Source organism: Equus przewalskii, chromosome 12 (assembly GCF_037783145.1).
Source record: "Equus przewalskii isolate Varuska chromosome 12, EquPr2, whole genome shotgun sequence".
In the NCBI taxonomy this organism is placed as follows: domain Eukaryota; kingdom Metazoa; phylum Chordata; class Mammalia; order Perissodactyla; family Equidae; genus Equus; species Equus przewalskii.
The window spans coordinates 11,137,343-11,159,552 of record NC_091842.1 but is presented as its reverse complement, the minus strand read 5'-3'; positions in this window follow the sequence as shown (position 1 = coordinate 11,159,552).

The following is a 22,210-nucleotide window of genomic DNA, read 5'->3' as shown; positions in this document are numbered from 1 at the left end:
GGATAGCCAAAACAATCTTCAAAAAGAAGAACAAAGTTGGAGAACTCATACTTCCTGATTACAAAACTTACTACAAAGCAATCAAGATAGTATGGTATTAGCATAAGAGTAGACATATAGTCATGCGTCACTCAACAATGGGGTTATGTTTTGAGAAATGAGTTGTTAGGCAATTTCATTGTTGTGTGAACATTAAAGAGTATACCTACACAAACCTAGATGGTATAGCCTACTACATATCTAGGATATAGGGTACTAATCTTATGGGACCACTGTCGTAGATTTCGGTTGTTGACTGAAGGGTTGTGTGGGGCATGACTATATAGATCAGTAGAATAGAACTGAGAGGCCAGAAATAAACCCATGTGTCTATGGTCAACTGATTTTGTCAAGGGTACCAAGACTATCCAATAGGGAAAGAATAGTCTTTTCAACAAATGGTACAGGAACAACTGGAGAGCCACATGCAAAAGGTCGAATTTGGATCCTTACATCACACCATATACAAAAATTAACTCAAAAGGGACCAAAGACATGAGAGCTAAATATGAGAGCTAAAACTATAAACTCCTTAAAAGAAAATATAGGGATCCATCTTCATGATCTTGATTAGGCAATAGTTTCTTAGATATGACACCAAACGCATTAGCAACAAAAGAAAAAATAGATAAATTGGACTTCATCAAAATTAAAAGTTTTGTGCTTCAAAGGTCACTATCAAGAAAGTGAACAGACAACCCACAGAATGGGAGAAGAGTTTTGCAAATCATATATCTGAAAAGGGAGTTGTATCTAGAATATATAAAGAACTCTTACAACTCGAAAAGACAACCCCATTTAAAAATGGGCAAAGGATCTGAATAGACGTTTTTCCAAAGAAGGTATACAAATGGCCAATAAACACTTGAAAAGATGCTCAGCATCATTAGTCACGAGGGGAGTGCAAATCAAAACCACGGTTAGATACCACTTCACACCACTAGGATGGCTATAATAAAAAAGTCAGATAATAACAAATGTTAGTGAGGATGGAAATAAATCAGAATCCTCATGCACTGTTGGTGGGAATATAAAATGGTACAGTCGCTTTGGAAAACAAACGGGCAGTTTTTAAAATAGTTAACCATTCAGCTACCCTATGATCCAACAATTCTACTCTTGGGTATGTACCCAAAACAAACGAAAATATACGTCCACAGGAATACTTGTATACAAATGTTTATAGCAGCGTTATTCATAATAGCCAAAAGAAGGAAACAAACCGTCAACTGATGAAACGTCCATTGACTGCTGAATGGATAAACAAAAGTGGTTATACAAATGGAATACAGTGGACTATTATTCAGCCGTAAGAAGGAAAGAAGTGCTGAAACATGCGACAACGTGGATGAAGCTTGAAAACATCATGCTAAGTGAAAGAAACTAGTCACGAAAGGCCACATATTGTATGATACCATTTCTATGAAATGTCCAGTACAGACAAATCTACAGATAACATAATTAGATTAGTTTTTGCTTAAATCTGGAAAAGATGGGGGATGGGGGAACAATAGCTAAAGGTTATAGGTTGTTGTGATTTTTTTTGAGGTGTTGAAAATGTTCTATAGTTGACGGTGGTCGTGACTGTACGTATCTGTGAACATACTAAAAACTATCGAATTGTACACTAAATTGTATATTTTGTGAATTAGATCTCAATAGAGATGTTTTATGATGCGATTCCTAGTAATATTTTTTAAAAGTTTTTTTTGTATAAAATTCTCAATACACAGAACAGATGGAAGTGGTATTTTATTAGTATATTTTTATAGTGTCAAATTTATTTACTTATAATAACAGCAGTCACTTATTGAATTAACCTTAGTCATAAGTCTTGCTTTGGTGATTGCAAATGTGTAAACATTTGGCATAAAATACATCTGAATACGCATGTTGCTTTTTTGTAAATGGCTAAAAATGTTTTTTTTAAAAATAAATGTGTCAAGCATTCAGAAAGGGATTCAGAAAACAAATTATATAACCAACAGCTAATACAATCCAGCTTTGTCAAATTTTGCATTATTTGCTTCAGATTTTTCCTTTAAGAAACGAAATATAACAAAACCAGTTGAAGTTTCCTGCTTACCTCTCCCTATCCCATTTCTCTCTCTCTCCCTCCCTGAATTTAGTGTTTATTACCCCCGTGAATGTTTTTATTTTTTCCACCTGTATATATATATATCACTATACAACATACAGTACTGTTTTGCATGCTTATAAACTATGTAAATGCTACCATTTTGAATATATTGTTCTTCAACTTGATTTCTTTTCACACTGTGTTTTTTCCCCAAATGTATATAAAAGAAGAGATATAATGAGCCCCCACGTAGCCACATCCCAGCTTCAACAGTGATTGGTTACGGCTATGCGTGCTTCATTAAAACTCCTACCCACTTCCTCTCACTCCTCTGAATTATTTTAAAGCAAAACAGACATCATGTAATTTCCTCTGTAAACATTGCAGTATGTGTGTCTAAAGGACAAAGACACAAAACACCAACACTGTATTGTAGATCTGTCCATGTGGTATGTGTAGCTCCAGTTCTGTCATTTTAATGGTTACGTAAAACTTGATCCTGTGGGGAAAATACTTTGATTCATTTAACCATTGGCTTATTGGTAAATGCTTAGCTTGATTCCACATTCTCACCAAAAACAGTCATGTAATGATGTAATGAACATTCTTGTACATGTCTCCTTATGCATGCGTGCAAGAGTTTGGGTATTTAACCAGGACCAGAATGGTTGGGTCATAGGTAGGAAAATCAGATGATTCCCCTTCATCCTGGAACAGTATCGCATTTATTTTTCTTGTCTTACTGCACTGGTCAAGAATTTCAGTATAATCCCAAACAGAGGCTGTGGCAGTGGACGTCTTTGTATCGTTCTTGATTGGAAAGGAATTCCTGATTTTAAGGTAATGTTTCTAATTTTCCACTATCAAGTGTAACAGTTGCTTTAGGCTTTTGGTAGACATACTTTATCAGGTTTGTCCATTTGGGATCAACGTCTTTATGGTGTGGCCCTGGTCCTCATGGTCCAAGGCAGCCTCTGAGTTCTACACAGGATAAGAAGGGATGAGGAAGAGGCAAAGGAGGCACGTTGGCTCTCTGTTAAGGAAGGCTCCCCGGAATTTGCCCTTATGATCCACTGTGACAGAGGCCACACCTGCAAGGGCAGCCTTACACTGTCTTAGCCCTTACCTGGTGGTGCAGGTGTCCAGTCAAAAATTCTACCACCAAGGAAGGCATGAACGGATTTAGGGGGATGGAGATCAGTCTCAGATTAAAGAAATACCCTTGTGTTTGTAGTTTAGGGAGAGTTTTTTTTTTTAAAAAACACAAATGGATTTTATTTTATCAACTGCTTTTTCTGCATTTCTTGAGAAATCGTATGAGAAGATCATATGGTTTTTCTCCTTTAATCTGGCAATATGGTGAATTACAATAATAGATTTTTTTCTAATATTGGACAATCTTTGTATGCCTGGCACAATTTGCAACTTAGTCCTAATGTCCTGGTTTTTTAATTGCTAAGTTTACCTAGCATTTTTGCATTTGTGACATATTCCGTGCTATTAAGAGGGACTGATTTATGATTTCTTTTTTTCCTATTGTGCTTGTCTGGTGTTGAGTTTAATACTATCTCAGCCTTATAAAATGAGTTGCTAAACATTCCCTCATTTTTTCTTCTCCAGAATATCTTTTTCAAGATTAGTATTTTATGTTCCTTGAACATCTGGAAGAACTCACCTAAAAAGTCACCTAAACCTGGTGTTTTATTTTGAAGATGTGAAACTACCAATTATTTAATGATTATAGGTCTATTGAGCTTTTCTATTTTTTCAGGCATCAATTTTGCTTCCAATTTTTAGTTATTATGAGTAATGTTGCTATGAATATTCATGTACAAGTTTTGTGTGAACACATGTCTTCACTTCTCTTAGTGACATACCTAGAGGTGCTGGGTCACGTGGTCTATGTTTAACTCTTGAGGGACCATCACGCTGTTACCACAGAGGCTGCATGGTTTTACATTCCCAGCAGCCAAGTACGAGGGGTCCAGTTTCTCCACATCCTTGCAACCTTGCAAGCGCTTGTTATTTTCTTTCCTCTTCTTTTTTTATTATAGCCACCCTAGTGGGTGTGAAATGGTATCTCATTGTGGTTTTAATTTGCATTTCCCTAAAGACTAATGATGTTGATCATCTTTTCATATGCTTATTGGCCATTTGTATATCTTCTTTGGAGAAATGTCTATTCAGATCTTTTGCCCATTTTCTAACTGGGGTGTTGGTCTTTTTTTGTTGTTGAGTTTTTAGAGTTCTTTATATATTCTAGATACAATTCTCTTTTCAGAGATATCATTTGCAAATCTTTTCTCCCATTCTGGGGTTGTCTTTGCACTTGCTTCAGTGTCCTTTGAAGCACAAAAGTTTTTAATTTTGATGAAGTCAAGTTTATCTATTTTTGTTGTTGTTGTTCAAGCTTTTTGTGTAATTTCTAAGAAACCATTGCCAAATCCAAGGTCATGAAGATTTACCCTTATGTTTTCTTATGAGAGTTCTATCATTTTAGCTCTTTCATTTGGTTCTTTGATATATCTTGAATTAATTTTGACTGTTTTTTGTTTGTTCACCCACTCATATTTTTGAGACAAATCCAAGTTGGTCATGCTGTATAATCCTTTATAAATGCCATAAATCCTATAAATCAGTGCTGTGAGATTCAGTTTCCCAGTATTTTGTTGAGATTTTTGCATATTAAGATATTAGTCTGTAGTTTCCTTGTGTGTCTTTGTCTGGCTTTGGTATCAGGGTAACACTGGCCTCATAGAATGAGTTAGGGACATTCAGATCTATGGATTATTTAGAAGCGTGCTCCTTCATTTCCAAGCATTCGAATATTTTCCTATCATTTTATTATTGACATCTAGTTTAAGTCCACTATGGTCATACTTTGTATGGTTTTCCTTCTTTATGTTTGTAAAGGTTAGTTTTATGACCCTGGGTATAGTCCATCCTGGTGAATGTTCCATGGGTGCTTGAAAAGCATGTGCATTCTGCGGTTGTTGGGCACGGTGTTTTCTAAATGTCAGTGAGATCCAGTTGGCTGATGGTATTGTTCAGTTATTCACTGGCCTTTCTGATTGTCTGTCTACTGGTACTATTACTTACTGAAAGAAAGGTGCTATAGTGTCTATGATTCTCGATGTGTCTATTTCTCTTTTCATTTCTGACAGCTTTTGCTCTTTGTATTTTGAAGCTCTGTTTTTAGGTGCATACATATTTAGGATTCCTTTGTCTTCTTGGTAAATTGACTTTGTCCTTTGTAATTTTCTTTGCTCTGAGGTCTACTTTTCTGATATTAATAGAGCTACTCTAGCTTTCTTCTGAATGTCTTCTGCATGGTATATCTTTTTCTATTCTTCTACTTTTAACCTATTTATATCATTTTGTGTATATATATATATATATATAAAATATATATACTTTTTAGATATATATACTTTGATATACATATATACTATTTTTTCCCCCTGAGGAAGATTCACCTTAAGCTAACATCTGTTGCCAATCTTCCTCTTTTTGCTTGAGGAAGATTTGCCCTGAGATAACATCTGTGCCAGTCTCCCTCTATTTTGTATGTGGGTCGCTGCCCCACATGGCGGCCAATAAGTGGTGTAAGTCCATGCCCAGGAACTGAACCCTGGCTGCTGAAACAGAGTGCGCCAAACTTAACCACTGGGCCACAGGGCTGGCCCCAATATATCATTATGTCTGAAGTAAGTTTCTTGTAGACAGCATATAGTTAGGTCTTGTTTTGTTTTTATTCACTCTGACCATCTTTTTCAATTGATGTGTTTAGAGCATCTCCATTTAGTGTCATTATTGATCTGTTTGGATTTAGGTCTACCATTTTATTAATTTTCTGTTTTTTTCTTATTGTTTCTCTATTTCCCCTTTTCCGTCTTCTTTTGGGTTATTTGAATGTCTTTTAGTAGTTTGTTTTAATTCATCTATTTTTTTTTTTTTTTACAATATCTCTTTGCATGGTTTTTTTAGTGGTTGCTCTAGGGAGCATAGTATACATACTTTTTAAGTCTACTTACAATCAGTATTTTACCACTTCAAATGGAATGTAGAAACCTTACCACCGTATAGGTTTCTTTACTCTCCCCACTTTATGTTCTGGTTATTATATATTACATCAACGTACATTGAAAATCCCACCAAATAATGTTAGAATTTTTTTGCTTTCAATCATCAAATATAGTTTTAAAACTTAAGAGAATAATAGCCTATTGTGTTTTCTCAGATGTTACCATTTCTGTTGCTTTCCCATCAATCCTAATATTCTTTTTCCTTCTGGTATTATTTCCCTTCTGTTTGTCTCTAGTAATTTTTTTTGAGCAGGTATGCTGGGAATGAATTCTTTTAGCTTTCCTTCATCTGAGAATGTCTTCATTTCACCTTAATTCCTGAAGGATATTCTCATTGGAAATAGGATTATGGGTTGACATCTTTTCTTTCCATCCTTTAAAAATGTTCCACTTCCTTCTGGCCCCTATGGTTTACAATAGAAATTTATAGCCATTTGAATTTTGTTCTCCTCTAATAATGTATGCTTTTTCTCTGGCAGCTTTCATAATTTTCTTCTTTGTCTTTTGTTTTCAACAGTTTAATTAGAATGTGTCTGGGTGTGGATTCCTTTGGGTTCATCTTGTTTGTTTGTTCACTGAGCTTTTTGAATTTGTAGGTTTATATCTTTTGCCAAATTTGGGAGGTTGCCAGCCATTATTTCTTCAAATATGATCTGTCCACATTTTATAGCTTTATTTTGTGGGAGATAATCGGCAGAGTATGTTGCTCCATCTTATCTGCCACCTTATCTGCAAACAGAAGCTTAAAGTCCATTTTGATTAATATTAATATGGCTACACTATCTTTTTTTTTATTGGTTAGAATTTGACTAGTATAGGTTTTCCCATTCCATTACTGTCAATATTTCTGTATCCTAATATTTATATGTCTTTGGCTTTTAATTATTTGACACTCTCCTTTAATTGACGAATTTTGTCCATTTACATTTATTGTGATTAATTATATGTTTTGGATTGTACTATTTATTTATATTCATTTTCTCCTTTATTGTTTTCCGTTAGATTGGTTAAGTTTTCTGTTTTCTCTTCTCTCTGGTCCCCACTCCATATATTGCTTTGGAAGTTATACATTCTATTTCATTCCCTTTGTAGTTTACTCTTAAAATTTTAACTTGTATTCTTGAACTAACAATGTATACAGTGTATGACTACTCTCTTGACTAATACAAGGAACTTAGTCACCTGTTGGTGTCCAATACTTTTATTGCATCTTTATATATTCTAAAATTGGTTATTGTTGTTATCAGTAGATTTAATTACATTTACTCATTTTTGTTTGAATTTTTTCATTTATTATTGCTTCTTTCTTCTCCACATCCTCTTGGATTATAATATACATCATATGATATACAGGATAAATATATATTGGCTATATATCTATGCACAGATATATATATTGATATGTATTCAGTCTATACCTATCTGTTAGCAATAAACTCTCTGTCTTTGTCAAAAATGACCTTCTTTTTAGTCTTGCTCTTCAATATTAATTTAGCAAAATAAAGAATTCTAGGTTCACTCTTATTTTCTCTTAGAACTTTGAAGATACTCTTCAAGATAATCTTCTGACTTCTTTTTTTTTTAAAGATTGGCACCTGAGCTAACATCTGTTGCCAATCTTTTTTTTTTTCCTTCTTCTTCTTTTTCTCCCCAAGTCCCCCCAGTACATAGTTGTATATTGTAGTTGTGGGTCCTTCTAGTTGTGGTTATAATCTTCTGACTTCTAATGTTGCCTTTGACAAATCTCTTGGCAGTGTAATTGTCATTCCTTTGAAGGCAAACTGTCTTTTCTCTCTGATTGCCTTTAAGATCTTCTTTATGGTGTTTGGCAGTTTTTCAGTGATGTATATGGACGTGTATTTACTTATCTTGTCTGGAATCAATGCTTTTTGAAACTGAGGATTTATATTTTTCACAAAAGCTGGAATTTTGTAGACATTATGTCGTCTCATCATCTACCTATTCTCTTCCCCATGGAGCTCTCTTTAGATATATGTTGCATCTTCTCATTCTATTCATGTCTCTCTCTCTGTATCAGTAAGCTTTTGCTACATGACAAATCAGCCCAAAATGTAGTAGCTTAAAATAACAACTGTTTGTTAGCTCATGATTCTGTGCATCACCCATTTGGGCTCGGCCCAGTTGGGTGGTTCTTCTGGCCTTGGCTGAGCTCACTCATGCCTGTGTGGTCGCCAGCGCCTGGCTGGCTCGGATGGCCTCAAGTGGGTTGGCCATTTTGTGCTTCACATAGTCTCTCATCCTTCGGCAGACTAGTCTGGGCTTCTTCACTAAGGGTTTCAAGAGAGTGAATGGAAGCACAAAAGACCTCTTGAGGCCAAAACTCAGAACCAACATCACTTCTGCCACGTTTTATTGCTCAAAGGAAGTTGCAAAGGCAGCTTAGATTCAAGAGGTGGGGGGCAGACTCTGCTTCTTGATGGCAGGAGCTGCAGCTGCACAACCACACGGAGGAAAACCGAATTTCATAAAATTAAGAGAGTGATAGTTATTATATCCCTGTATTTGTAGCTTGTAGATGATAGTGGTTTAGAGAATAAACCACTGTTTCAAGGAATAGGCTGGGATCAGAGTGGAGTAATTTTGACTATTTTTTCAAGCAATCTACAATATTCCCTGTCATGGTCACTGTTTGTTTGTTTGTTTTTTAAACTCTGTACTTCTCTCTGGAGAAATGATCTAGTTCACTAAATCTCTCTTCAGCTATGGCTAATTTGCTGTTTAACCACTCACCAAACTTTTAATTTAAATGACCATATTATTCATTTCTAGAAGTTCTATTTAATTTTTCTCACATCTGCCTGTTTTTTTCCTAGGAGCATTTTTCTCTTATGTTTTTTACTCCTTCCTTTATCATTTTAAACATACTTATTTTATAGTCTCTATCAGATTATTCTCAAGTGTTTAATCTTGCAGTTTGTGTACCTCCTGACTTCTGATCATGGTTGATAGCTTTCTTCTGTGCACAATGAACTTATCTTCAGCAAGGCTATATCTGTGGGAGTCCTGCATGGCCTCAGTTGAAGATCTGTTCCCTTAGAGCAAGTTTTGAGTTTGTTTCTGTTAAGTATCTCAAAGATATTGCTAAGCCTGGCACCAATCTCCAAGTTTTAGGGTTACAGGATAGAGTCAATTTGAATCTAAAACTTGTGTGAGCACTGGCCCATGGTAACAAACTCTCAGGAGAGGTTGAAAAAAAAATTTACCAGCCAAGGTTGAGACAGACAAATTTCCTTTTTGTCTTTCTGTGCCTAAATGTTTTTTCTTTTTTTCCTAGCACATTATTTCACTGAGGGTATAGCCCTAGACAGCCCCAGCTTTAGTGGGGGTCTCTGTTTCAATCCCCACTTTGGGTAGGTCCAAGGCCTCACCCTCTCTGGGTGACAACCTGCCCCCATTTTCTGCCTGTGCCCTCCTCACCCTCTTCATTTCTGGCTCTAGGGGATTTCCTTTTGTTTGTTGGTGCGTTTTTATTTGGATGTTTTCTGTTGTTGTTGTTTTAACTTAGCTTTCCCAGGTGACGGTTTTTAGGTTATCCAATCTATTATATCGCACCAAAAAGAAGTCCAAATATAAACAGATACTAAATTGTTTTTTTTTTTTTTTTTTTAAGAATCAGAATCGTCAATTTTCAGGGCCCTCAAAGCAGGTAGAAGCTCTGCAGGGCACAGTTTGAAAACCACTGATGCAGAAGGGAGAGCCCAGGCTTCCGGCCGCCTGCTTCCACAATGCCAGCCCTAGCACCCTCAGGCTCTGTGACTTGGGATAAGTTACTTTGCTTCTCTGAGCCTTCTTTTTCCCTTCTGTATGATAATCATACCTAACTCCCAGGGCCACAGAGAGCCTTGCCTGGGAACATGTATGGAAAGCCCTGGCCCTGTGATGCTTGAGGTGGGGGGGGGGGTCTCTCCAAATGGCAGTCTCCAGTGTAATCTGGAACATTCCCCTAGACGTAACCCTCTGCCCAGCCATTTGGATGGAGGACTGGATGTGACAGGGTTCCAGGCATTGTTGCAGGCTGTTTTAAGCCACACGCAGGGATCAGTACAGAGTATGGTCTCCACAAGCGGAAGTGGGACCCAGAGGTCCTTTCCTATGCATTTCTGGGAGGACAGGCCGGGTTGGCCACATCTGATGACAGTGCTCTGTGACCAGCTCTGGGCAGGGACCCCTTGAGAGGGCATCCCACCCCCTCCCCACTGACCTCCGTTTCCAAACATCTCGTTCATCCAGGGGTTGGGGTGTGGCAGTGGTTGGCGAAGGACCCCCACCCTCTTCCCCTAGACCCCGGGGCAGGGACGGGGACATCCCAGAAGAGGCGGCACCTCCCCCCCCCCCCAACCCCCAACCGCCCCCCGGAGGCCCCTGCACGGGAAGAAAGGCATTTCTGTCTCGTTCTGAGTCCGCCTCGGGTTTCGCACTTCCCTTCTCCAGGACAATCCCGACCTTCACCGTGGAGGAACTTTTGCAAACACACACACACGCATATGTATTTTTGGAAGAAGGGGGAAAATTCCAAGAGAACCTCTGCTCGGTTAAAAATGAAGTGAAGATTATATGCAGAATGAAAGCCGAGCGGGGCCGCTGGGGCGCAGACAGAAGGCCCTTTCATCGCGCCGGGCCGCGCGCCGCCGGCAGCTGCCAACACAAACGCGGGCGGAACAGAACCTGCGGAGCCGCCCGCTGCCAGGCCGCGTCCCCGCCGCCCCGGCTGGCGCCGCGCCCGTTTCCGCTCTGCTGACGCGCCCCGATCGCCGGGGGCGGGGACCCCGGGGCCGCACGGGGAGTGCCCGCCGCAGGGCCGGGCTGGGTTCATCTGCGCGCCGGGAGCCCCCGGGCGGGGCCCAGAGTCTCCCATTGGGTTCACGCCACTGCCTGCCTCCCCTCGCTGGGACAGGCTCCTGGGCTGCTCGCGCCTCGTGGGTGCGCAGAGGGCTCAAGACAGCCTCCTCCGGGAAGCCTGCCTGGGTTATCCCTGCGCTGGACTCCCACAGGCCATTCCTGGGCCTTCGTCGCGGCCCTTGTTGGGCCCGAGCCCCCAGCAGGGTCTGTGTCTCTCCTGCAGCCCCTCACCCAGTGTGAACCTCTTCTACCGCCCAGAAATATTGGTGGGGCAAAGACATGGTCCATGCCTGCCGCCGCCCTGGACGCGGCGTTCTCTCGCTGGAAACCCCCTTGGAGGATGGGTGGCCTTATGGTTTGCTAACCTGGGACTCTAACTCCCATTAATGTTGGGAGAGCCATTCAATCCCACCTGTTAAGTGGGAGCAGTCAAGTCCCCTTTCCCCGTTTCTCAGGACTCATGCGAGGCTGAGGAAAGAGGCTGTGGAGGGCTAAGGCAGCTCGGGAACTGCAGGGGGCCGGGCCCTTCCCCATGAGACACGCGCTCCTGACCACCGCTCAGATCGGCCCTCCCCCTTCCCCCGAGTTGCCTCCCCCCAGCCTCACAGGAGGATTAATCACTCTGTTCAGAAGCCCCAAGGCTCCCTGTAGTGGGAGAGGCTGTGTCAGCCCACAGCCTGGCCTCTGAGGACCAGTTCTTCCCAATTCCGCCACATCACTTGGCTGCGCCCCAATGGAGGAGGGCGCTAGTCCTGTTGGCCAATCAAAGAACACCACCCACTTTCCTGATTGGTTCAGAGATGGGCAGTTACCCACCCTGAGCCAATCAAAGTTTTCCCTGTGAAAGCCAACGGCGAGGCCCTGGGTCTTGGTACCTGGAGGGAGTGAGGTTGAGGCTGCCAGGTGTCCCTGGTCCCCAAGAGGGAAGGTGAGAGATGCAGCGGGTGAGGGGGCAAGCGAGAAAGAGGAAAACCCACAGAGACAGAGACACCATCCTGGGTCCCCAGGATCCAGCTGTGCTGCAGACGGAGCCTCCCTGGACCACCCAAGACAACGGCCAATCCGTTCTCTTTGGGTTCGGGCCAGTTTAAGTTGGTCTCTGTCCGCTGGAACTGAAGGAGTCCCACCTAATATCCTCACCCTACCTGAAAGGAGAGGCCAAGTGCCTGCGCTTGCTCTCTGTGGCCTTCACAATGTGTCCCCTGCTTCCTTTGCTGGCCTCGGGCCGCCTTATGCATGTCCAGCCCTTCAGCACGTGCAGAGGACTTCCACGAGCGTGATCGGAGGGGATCCCCACCACAACCCGGGAGTCAGATAAATAACCTGAACTTCAGAATTAGTGCCCTACCCAAGGTCACATAGGCATAAGGGATGTGGATGAATTGCAGCCAAGTCCTCTCACACCGCAGCCAGTCTCCCAACCGCACCCATCTGCCCTCCTGTGCCCTCCCCTAGGACTGACTGCTCTTGAACTACATTTGGACGTCCCCACAGCACGCTGTGGCTCTGGTCCTGCCTCACCCTCTCTGCTGACCTCAGCCCTTCACAGCTCAGTGTGTGCCCGCCTCCCCGTCCTCTGAGCCTGCAGTGGTCATTGGGCATTTGGCACTTGTGCCTCAGATGCTGTGGGCTGGGTGGCTGCATTCCCACTTTGCTCCCCCTCGTGCAGTCAGGGGCTGAGGCAGGAACCTGTCCTATGCCACTGTAGATCTGCCTTTTGAATATTTTCAGGGTAGAAACCACAGGATGTGATAATGGATGAGATTTGGGAAGTGAAAGCAGGAGAGGAGAGAGTCAAGCATGGTGACCCCTAGGTTTGTTTCTGGCTGGGGTATTATCACTAACCAACCTCAGGAACGTGAAAGGAGGCCCAGGTTACCCAGGGGAAACCAGGGAGGGGTGGTTCTAAGGCTCCTGGGGGTCCAGCGCTGCAGGTCCAGAGAGGGCAGGGCTGGAGGTGGAGGGTGGGGAGGCTCTGAGGTCAAGATGGAGGCTGGGGCCTTGGGAGCCGATGAGTTTACCCAGGATGAACTTATTCCTGTGGAAGAGAAGATGATCAAGGACGACCCCAACATTTAAGGGACTGGCAGAGGACGAGGGAGAGGAGGAAGGGAGGAGAAGAGGAGGAGGAGGAGAGTCAGTGAAGGAGACTGAGAGAGCAAGGAGAGTGGTTTGTGAGAGCCACATGAGAAGGAATTTTAAGAAAGGACTATTCCAGAGCAGAATGATCTCAGAGGTCCTGCAGAGAAGACTTCTTTCCAGAAGGAAGGTGCCCGCTGGACAGTCAACTCAGGGGCCACTGAGGACCCAGGTCAGAGTCGTGTCCATGGAGTGGTGGCCCTGAGGTCTGACAGGAGTGGGCTAAGGAGCAACCGATGGAGGAGATGCTGAGAAGCAAGCGCAGACAACTTAGCCAAGACTGGCAAATGGGGGCTTCCCAAAGAGGAGGAAGACACACTGGCAACTACGGAACAGCACTGAGAGAAATTAAAGAAGACCTAAATAAATGGAAGGGTGTTCATGTTCATGGGAGAGAAGACGTAATGTTGTTAAAATGGCAAGAGTCCCTAAATTGATCTACAGACCCAATGCAATCCCTATCAAAATCCCCCCAAAGCTGCCCTTTTTGTGAAATTGACATGCTGATCTGAAAACTCGCGGAAAAATGCAAGGAACCCAGAATAGCTGAAACAAAATCGAAAAAAAGAACAAAGTTGGAGGACTCACAATTCCTTATTACAAAACTTACTACAAGGCTACAGGAATCAAGACTGTGTGGTAGCAGCATAAGGATAGTTGTATAGATCAGTGAAATGGAATTGAGAGTCCAGAAAGAAACCTGTACGTCTATGGTCAACTGACTTTCAACAACGGTGCCAAGACCATTCAATGGGTCTTAAATAGTCTATTCTACGAATGGTACTGGGAAACTGCATGTCCACAAGCAAAAGAATGAAGTTGGACCCTTAGTTCATACCATATACAAAAATTAACTCAAATTGGATCAACAACCTAAATATAAGAGCTAAAACTCTAAAATTCATACAAGAAAACATAGGGGTAAATCTTCACGACCTTGGATTTGGCACTGGTTTCTTTTATATGACACCAATAGCATAAGCAACAAAAGACAGGTAAATCTGGACTTCATCAAAACTTTTGTCCTTCAAAGGACATCAGCAAGAAAGTGAAAAGACAACCTACAGAATGGGAGAACATTTTTATAAACCATAAATCTGCTATGAGACTAGTTCTAAAATATATAAAGAACTCTTACAACTCAATAATAAAGACAAATGACCCAATTAAAAAATGGTCAAAGTCTCTAAATGAACATTTCTCCAAAAAAGATATACAAATGGCCAATAAGCACATGAAAAGATGCTTGACTTCAGTTGTCATTAGGGAAATGCAAACCAAAACCACAGTGAGATACCATTTCACACCCACTATGATGGCCATAATAATAATCACAATAAACAGAAAATCGTAAGTGTTGGCGAGGATGTGGAGAAATCAGAACCCCCATATGCAGCTGGTGGGAATGTAAAATGGTACAGCTGCTGTGGAAAACAGTATGGCTGTCCCTCAAAAAATGACATGTGGATTTACCATATGACCCAGCAAGTCCATTCCTAGGAATATAGCCTAAAGAGTTGAAAATAGATGTTCAAACAAAAATATATACAAATGTTCAGAGTAGCGTTATCCATAATGGCCAAAAAGTGGAAATAAACCAAATGTCTGTCCACTGATGAATGGATAAACAAAATGTGGTCTCTCCACACAAAGGAATATTATTTGGCCATAAAAAGGAATGAAGTTCTGATGCACGCAACAACATGGGTGAAACGTGAAAACATTGTGCTAAAGTGAAAAAAGCCAGACACAAAAGGTCACATATTGTATGATTCCATTTATAGGAAAAGTCCAGAATAGGTAAATCCTTAGAGGTAGAAAGGAGACTGATGGGTGTCAGGGCCTGAGAGGAGAGGGGATGGGGAGTGGCTGCTAATGGGTGTGGCATTTCTTTTTGGGGTGATCAAAATATTCTTGAATTAGAGTGATGGCTGCACAACTTTGTGAACAAGCTGAAAGGAAACCCCACGGAAGTGTGTACCTTGAAAGAGTGAAATTCATGGTATGTGAATTATGCTTCAACTTTTTTGAAAAGGAGGAAGAATACATGAAGACATCCTCTTGTAAAAATTGTTAACTGTCCTGGAAGGATAAATGGGAAACCACCAAGAGTGCGAGGGCCTGGGTTGGGGGGAAGGACGGGAGGGAAGTCCTTGTACATCAATTTCCAACCATGCGAATGGAATACATTTTCAAAAAGTGGGTGAAGAGAACAAAACAGAGGGGCCTGGCTGGGGGGAAAGGAGGAGACAGGATTGGAGAAGGTGTTCCATGAGGAAGAAGAGACTGGGCCATGTTTGGAGGTGGAAGGGAAGAAACCCATGTCAGCAATAGAGGATGGCTGATGAACCAACCGGATGGGGTCACAATCGATGGCACAGAAAGGGACACTGCTACCCTAAGGACCCAGGGAGGAGGTGAGGTGCGCAAGGACACGGAAGAGGTGGGGTGAGGGGATGGGGGCCTTATTTCACGCCAATGGCCTTTATTTTCTCCATGGAGGAGGCGGCCGGGTCACCGGGTCTGGGGAGAGGAGTGGGGGGCGCTTGGAAGGGAAGGGGGCCTGAGATCCCAGGGCGAGGTTGGCAAGGGCCTCTTCAAGGACTCAAAAAAGGAGCCGGTGACGCAGGAGAGGGCTGCTGAGTAATTCTGAGGTTGGAATCGCACCGTGGTGATTTTCACATCCATTCCACGGAGCCTGAGTAAGGCTCTTTGTGCACTGAGGGACACTGTGCTATTGATGGCTGGTAGCTATCGGCTGTGGTCATACGGGGGTCGGCCCACCTAGGCGTCTGCTTTACACTCCAAACACCGAGTGGGGTGGGGGATGTGGGCCTTCCAGTGCCCGTGGGAGGGAGGCCCATGTGGGGCCAGGCCCCTTGCAGGGATGCGTGAGAAGTAGGGGCGGAGGCGCACTGCCCCAGCAGGGGAGCACAGTGTCGCTGGTGCCCTGGGGAGTGACCCCTGGCCTGGGCAGTCATGCCGTCTCTGTGGTGGGACTGAATCGGTTGGGGCCACGAGAAGAGGTGGCTGACATTGCTGTGGGCTTCAGTCCTCCCAATCAACTCTGAGTTTTCTGACAACAATTCACAACTAAGTTGGAAACCCTCCCTGCATTGCCAGCCAACTAGTTGCTGTCTGCTGTGCCCCTGGGCTCTTCTGACACCTGAGGACGCCATTGGATTTTCTCAACCAGCATGGAGGGAGCTAGCCCCATTGTGAAGGTGGAGAAGCAAGGCACGGAGCTTGACTTTGTCCACGAGCCCCGGGTCCTTCTCTGGGTTGGTGACCATCCTCAGATCTGCAGCCTGCAGACGTGCCTGGGGTCCCGTGGCTGGTGTGTGAGCCAGCACAGACCAGGGCCCCCACCTTCCCTGATGGACACTGCATCCCAGCCTGCCCCCCAGCACTCGCTCTGCCCTTTTCAGCACTCATTGTACCCCATGGCTCCTACTGAGCTCAGTCAGTCACCTGGGTTTGTCCTTTTTCTTCTTCATCAAGGGCCCTTGACCCAGATTTCCTTGACACAGCAGACCAATGCAGACCTCATACCCAGCCACCTAGTCTGCATTATCTTTCTGATTTGTCCATAAGGATTTCATGAGGTTTGTGGACATCTCTTATAAATGAGATCCATGTATTCCTTCAACAAACTAGGGCTACTGTCTATCAGGGGAAGGGAGGACCAAAGTCAGGTGAAATATTGTCCCTGCCCTCGAGGAGCTCATAGCCTTGGGGAAGTGGGGCAGACCATCTAATTACTATGGTGTGATGGAACCAGAGGCACGGGCATCTTAGAGGCAGCTAAGCCAGGGTGCTCAGGGAAGGCTGCCTGGAGGAGGTGGAACTTAAGCTAAATTTTTTTTCCACTCCAGGTTTATGCATGTATTTTCAACTATCTTATATGTGTGGTTTTTGTAGAAAGAAATTAAAATGGTTTTTTTTTTTTTTTTTAAAGATTTTATTTTTTCCTTTTTCTCCCTAAAGCCCCCCGGTACATAGTTGCGTATTCTTCGTTGTGGGTTCTTCTAGTTGTGGCATGTGGGACGCTGCCTCAGCGTGGTCTGATGAGCAGTGCCATGTCCGCGCCCAGGATTCGAACTAACGAAACACTGGGCCGCCTGCTGCGGAGCGCGCGACTTAACCACTCGGCCACGGGGCCAGCCCTAAAATGGTTTTTAAAACACGAGAAAGAAATATTTTATACTAAGTAAAGAGGAAAGTTTCTGTGATTTGTATTTGCTGGATTGGGGACAGAGAAATTCACTCTTGTGCTGAGTGGCCCCTTCTCCATGATTGTTGGGACAAGCGATGGTTAGCTGGGGACACATGTGTCTCGACTCCCAGTCCTGCCACTGTAGCCTGTGAGCCTTGGGGTCTTCGGCTCAGCATCCCGTCTTAAGCTAAGCTTTGGGAGAGGAGTGGAGAGGCAGTCTGAGAGAAGCGCTCGAGGAGGCACGGAGGTATGGAATGGTGTGAACATTTAGGAAACGCAAGCAGCTCAGTGTGGCTGGAAGGCAAGGAGCCTGGCAGAGAGCGGCTGGAGAGGGGCCAGGCCTTCTGTGCTAAATCAGGGAGTTTGAACTTTATCTCAAAGGCTGCTGGGAGCTACTGAAGCATTTAAGCCAGGGCAGGACAGGACGAGCAGGCAAGGAGGGATGGTGGAGCCCAGGAGGGGGTGGGGAGCCGGATGGAGGGCGTTGCAGTGATCAAGGGGGACGTCATGAGCGTCTGGTCCAGGCAGGGCACAGAGATGAAGAGTTAGGGGTGATACCAGGGACAGTAGGGAGGCAAACCCTCCTCCTCAGTGACATAGGATGAGGCTGAGCTGGGGGAGGGACAGCAGATCCCCGAGAGCCCGGCTCTAGGGCCTGGGCAGGGGGATGGGAGCAGCAGCAGCTTGAGGGAATGACTGTCACTTTCCTCATGTGCAGGGTGTTGGGGTTCACTCTGTGCACGTGGGGTCTCGTGAGCCACACTGGAGCTTCCAACCCAAACCAAACAAACAAGAAGACCGTGGCAAGGCTGTCTTCAAGAACAGACAAGGGGCCCAGCGTACCTCCGCTGATTCATCCATCTCACAGTTTACCACAAAATGTTCTCAGAAACCAACATGAGGTTTCCTGTCGGGAATCTGGTTTCAGGCTCAGCTAGCATCCGGTGAGCTCTTCCCTGAGTGAACCACCGCTCCTGGCACGGCCCCCAGGGTCGCTGCAGAGACGCTGTCACCTGACAGGAAAAGTGTGAGGCTCCTTCGGGAGCCATGTGGCCCCTTTCCTAGAAGCCATCTTTTCCAAAGCAGCCATTGTCTGGAGTCTGTCTCCTGGTGCCGCTTTTGTTTCCTGAGATTTCTCAAACAGCCACAAAGCCACACCTGCTCCCCAAGTCCTTCCCTTCTTGGATGGCGAATTTTCTGGGTCTCCACATTTCTTCTCCCCGGAAGGGCATTTGGACCTTGACCTGAGCTGTGAGGGCAGGCTGGCAGGAGGGCGCTGGTGACAGGCCAGCGGGATGGGGAAGCGCAGATGGGACCCAGGTCCCTCTCCACCTGAGCTGTGCTTCTAGATTGAAGGGTTGTGAATTAAGAATATTACGTTTATAAGAAAGATGAAACATTTCTTGGTTTATGACAATATTTCTATCATATTGTATTGTTATCTATCTGCTGACATTTCCATCTGTCTCTAGAATGTTTGCCTCCTAGGCCCAAAACATGAGTGTGTGTACACACACACACACACACACACACACACACGGGCATTTCTGCTTAGTGCCTTAGCTTGAGTTCAACTGCTCACCAGTATTGTGTCATTGTCATGACTGAGCTGACCAGCGCGATTGGAGAGGTCAAGGTGAGCTTCATACCCAGGTCAGGAGGGAGGCGGAGCACAGCCTTCCCCGCACCGGCCGGGCTCCTGAGCCCCAGGGAGAAGCGGAGTCTCCAGGGCCGCTGTGCTCCTGGTGGGGAGGAGCCTGCAGGGCTCCCCAGGGCCGACAAGGAGTCCCATTTCTCAGCCCTCTGGGATCAGGGCGCCTGCCCACCTGCCGTGCACACGGAGGACCTATCCTGTCCCGAAGGCACAGGCGGGGCTCCCTGCGCCTTCCGCTCTCTGCCTGGGCGGTTCCTCAGCCTCCCTGGTTACGATGCTGCTCGAGTCACCTCCCTCAAAGCCTCCCAGCCCCTCGGGCTTTGACCTTGGGACTGACCACCTGCGGCCTTTTCCAGCTCGTGGCGGTGGGTCCCGACCCCCAGCCCAGATCCATCCTTCCTGAGGGACTGTGACCATCAGGTGGGGAGACAGGGAGGCTGGGCGCCCTTCTTGGCAGGCCTCCACTTCCTGTGAGAGGCGCTGCCCTGGCACAAGCGCAGGTCACTTGCTGTGGCTGAGCTGGGCCACAGTTTCTCAGGGGCCACTGGGCTTGCTCAGAAAGCATAAAGTGGGTTATGTCGCCACCTACTGCCGGCATACTCAGCAACTGGCAGCAGGGCCTCGTGGCCTTTGTTGAGAGGGAAAAGAGCTCCAATCCCCTTTCGGGAGACAGCAACCCCCGAGGGGGTGCGGCAAGGGGGCCCGCCGGCCCGTGGAGCTGCCCCAGTGAGCTCCCCCTGCATCACCCAGCCAGGCCTGCCTCCCCGGGCGGCACCCCCACCTTCTCCCACAGGGGACAGTGACCCATGGGTGCCGTGGATCCATGGCGGGGGAAGGCGGGGGTGAGGAGAGCAAGGCTCCTGGAAGACGGGCTGACACCACGGCCGAGTGGTGACCACAGCCAAGACTGTTGGAGAGCCAGAGGCACCGTCCATACCAGTGCCACCGCGGCCAGTGAGGGAGAAAGGCAGTGACGACGGCCGGGCTGTGACAGGAAGAACCGGCAGCTCTGGGTCAGGTCCTCAGTTTGCCAAGCCAGCCGCTTCCTTCCTTCATAAGTGGGGTGCTACTGCTGATTCAGAGTTCTTGTGAGATTGAACTGAAGCGACGCTGTGAGGGCCCCACCGATGGCAGCTGTCATTACCCTGACACCACGCTCTCCAACACGCTAGGGGAGGCCGGCTTCACGCCACCTCACGATGTAGACATTTTGCAGGAATGCATTCAAAGACAGATACACACGGAGCACAGTAACAGGGCTGCTTGTGGGAGAGGATGCGGGGACACGCGGAGCACACAAATTAAACAGGAGCGCCTTGCGCAGAGGGGGCTGCTGAGGTGCCATGAGGAGGCGCATAACTCACTGTATCCCCTGCACCCAAGATTGAAACGGGGGCACACCCCCCCCAAAACTCACCCCAGGGGAAAAGTGGTTTACAGAGGCCAGACTGTCTCACGTGGCTAGACAAGGCCAGTGCCACCTGAAAGCCACCTTCTCTTTTGGAGATCATCAGTATACACGGTGGCTTCCTTGTTCTCCAGGGGCCACATCCCCCTGACAGAAACAGAAGGCACCATCGTCCCACTCAGACACACGCGCATGGTGGTTTGGGGGCAGCTGGCTGGTCTTCCTTCAAAGTGCTCCTCACGTGTGCCAACCTGTGCCCATCCCATTGCCACCTGTCCTACCCCTCCAATTCATCCTCCACCGTCTACACTGCAGCCAGGTACCACTCCTTCTAAGTCTTTAATTACACTAATAACACGGATACATCTTAAACCGCATAGAAGCCCTCAGAACAAAACAGGGAGTCTTCCTTGGTCTCCCACGCTGCGCCTGCCAGAAGCGCCACCAGCAAGTTTGGAGGTCATCCTTCTAGTCCTTTCTCTTCATTACACACATATATGTACTCAGACCCCATGTATTTTTCTCCAGATTCTTAGTCCTCAAAGCCACAAAGTGTCCCCAGGACAGCTGTGCTGTGACGTCTCTCACCACTTCCCTTTGAAGGACTTACAGTTGTTTCCATTTTGTCATGTCACCAACTGTGGGGCGGCGAGCACCCTTCTGGTCCACAGTCTACACAGTTCTGAAGGACAGAGTCATACCAGCAGGACTACCAGGTTGAACAGTGTGTATTCTTGAACTTTTAATACTTTCAAAGTGCCTTCCCTAAAGGTTTACCCCAGAGGGATCTTCCTGAGGCGCCCGTCCCATGACTCCTCTGCTGAAGTGCTTTCAGCAACCATCTGCCAAGATAAAGCATGGAAAGGAGGCGGAACGGAGGCCGGGCAGCGACGGGTCAGGTCCCACCAGGGGAGGGTCCTGTGTGTGTGCATGTGCACATGTGTTATGCGTATTGTGGGGCGAGAGGCAAGGCAGGGGACAGGAGTCAAGTGGCAAGAACTGAGGCAGAGGAGGTCAATGAAGGCTTAAGGGATGAAGACACCAGAGCAGCACGCAAGGGCAGCAGGACTGACCCTCAGATCATTTGGGCTGTGTGGCCACAGTGAAGACCCAGAGAGGAAAGGGCACCTGGGTGGGTGACCTTGGCAGAATGGGCTGGTGGAGTGTGGGTGTGGGGGAAGGCAATGGTTTTGGTCTGGGCCCTCCTGAATCTGGAGAGACCGAGGGGCATCTGACCCCAGGTGAACCTAGGCGGTGGCCATAAGGTCTGGAGACGCAGATCTAGGAACCATCAGCAGGGTCTCACGGCCTTTCAAGAAAACCACTCTTCTGAGGCTATCACCCCAGGCTGAAGGAAGCACCCAGGAGGGGACGGGACTCTCCTGGGGAGGCCTCTCAGCAACACCTGGCAACACCCCCTGCCCTCCTTCCCTGGGCAGGGAGACAGGCCCAGCCTGCTCCGGGAGCTCTTGGGCTCTGTTCTCTAAGCCAGTCCTGTCAGAAGGTGAGGCACTGGCAGGAGGAGGGCACAGGCGGGAGCCTCTCAGGTCAAGAAGCACACCCAGCCCTCCAGCGAGGCCCGCGGTCACTGACTGTCTGAATGGCAGGTGAAATGCTCTACAGTGTTTTCTGAGGGGTAAGGGGCAGGAGGGGGCTGTGAGAGGAGCGAAACTGAAGGGTGGCCCCAGGGGTGGAGGAAATCCCAGCGCGTGGGACTTGGAAATGCGGG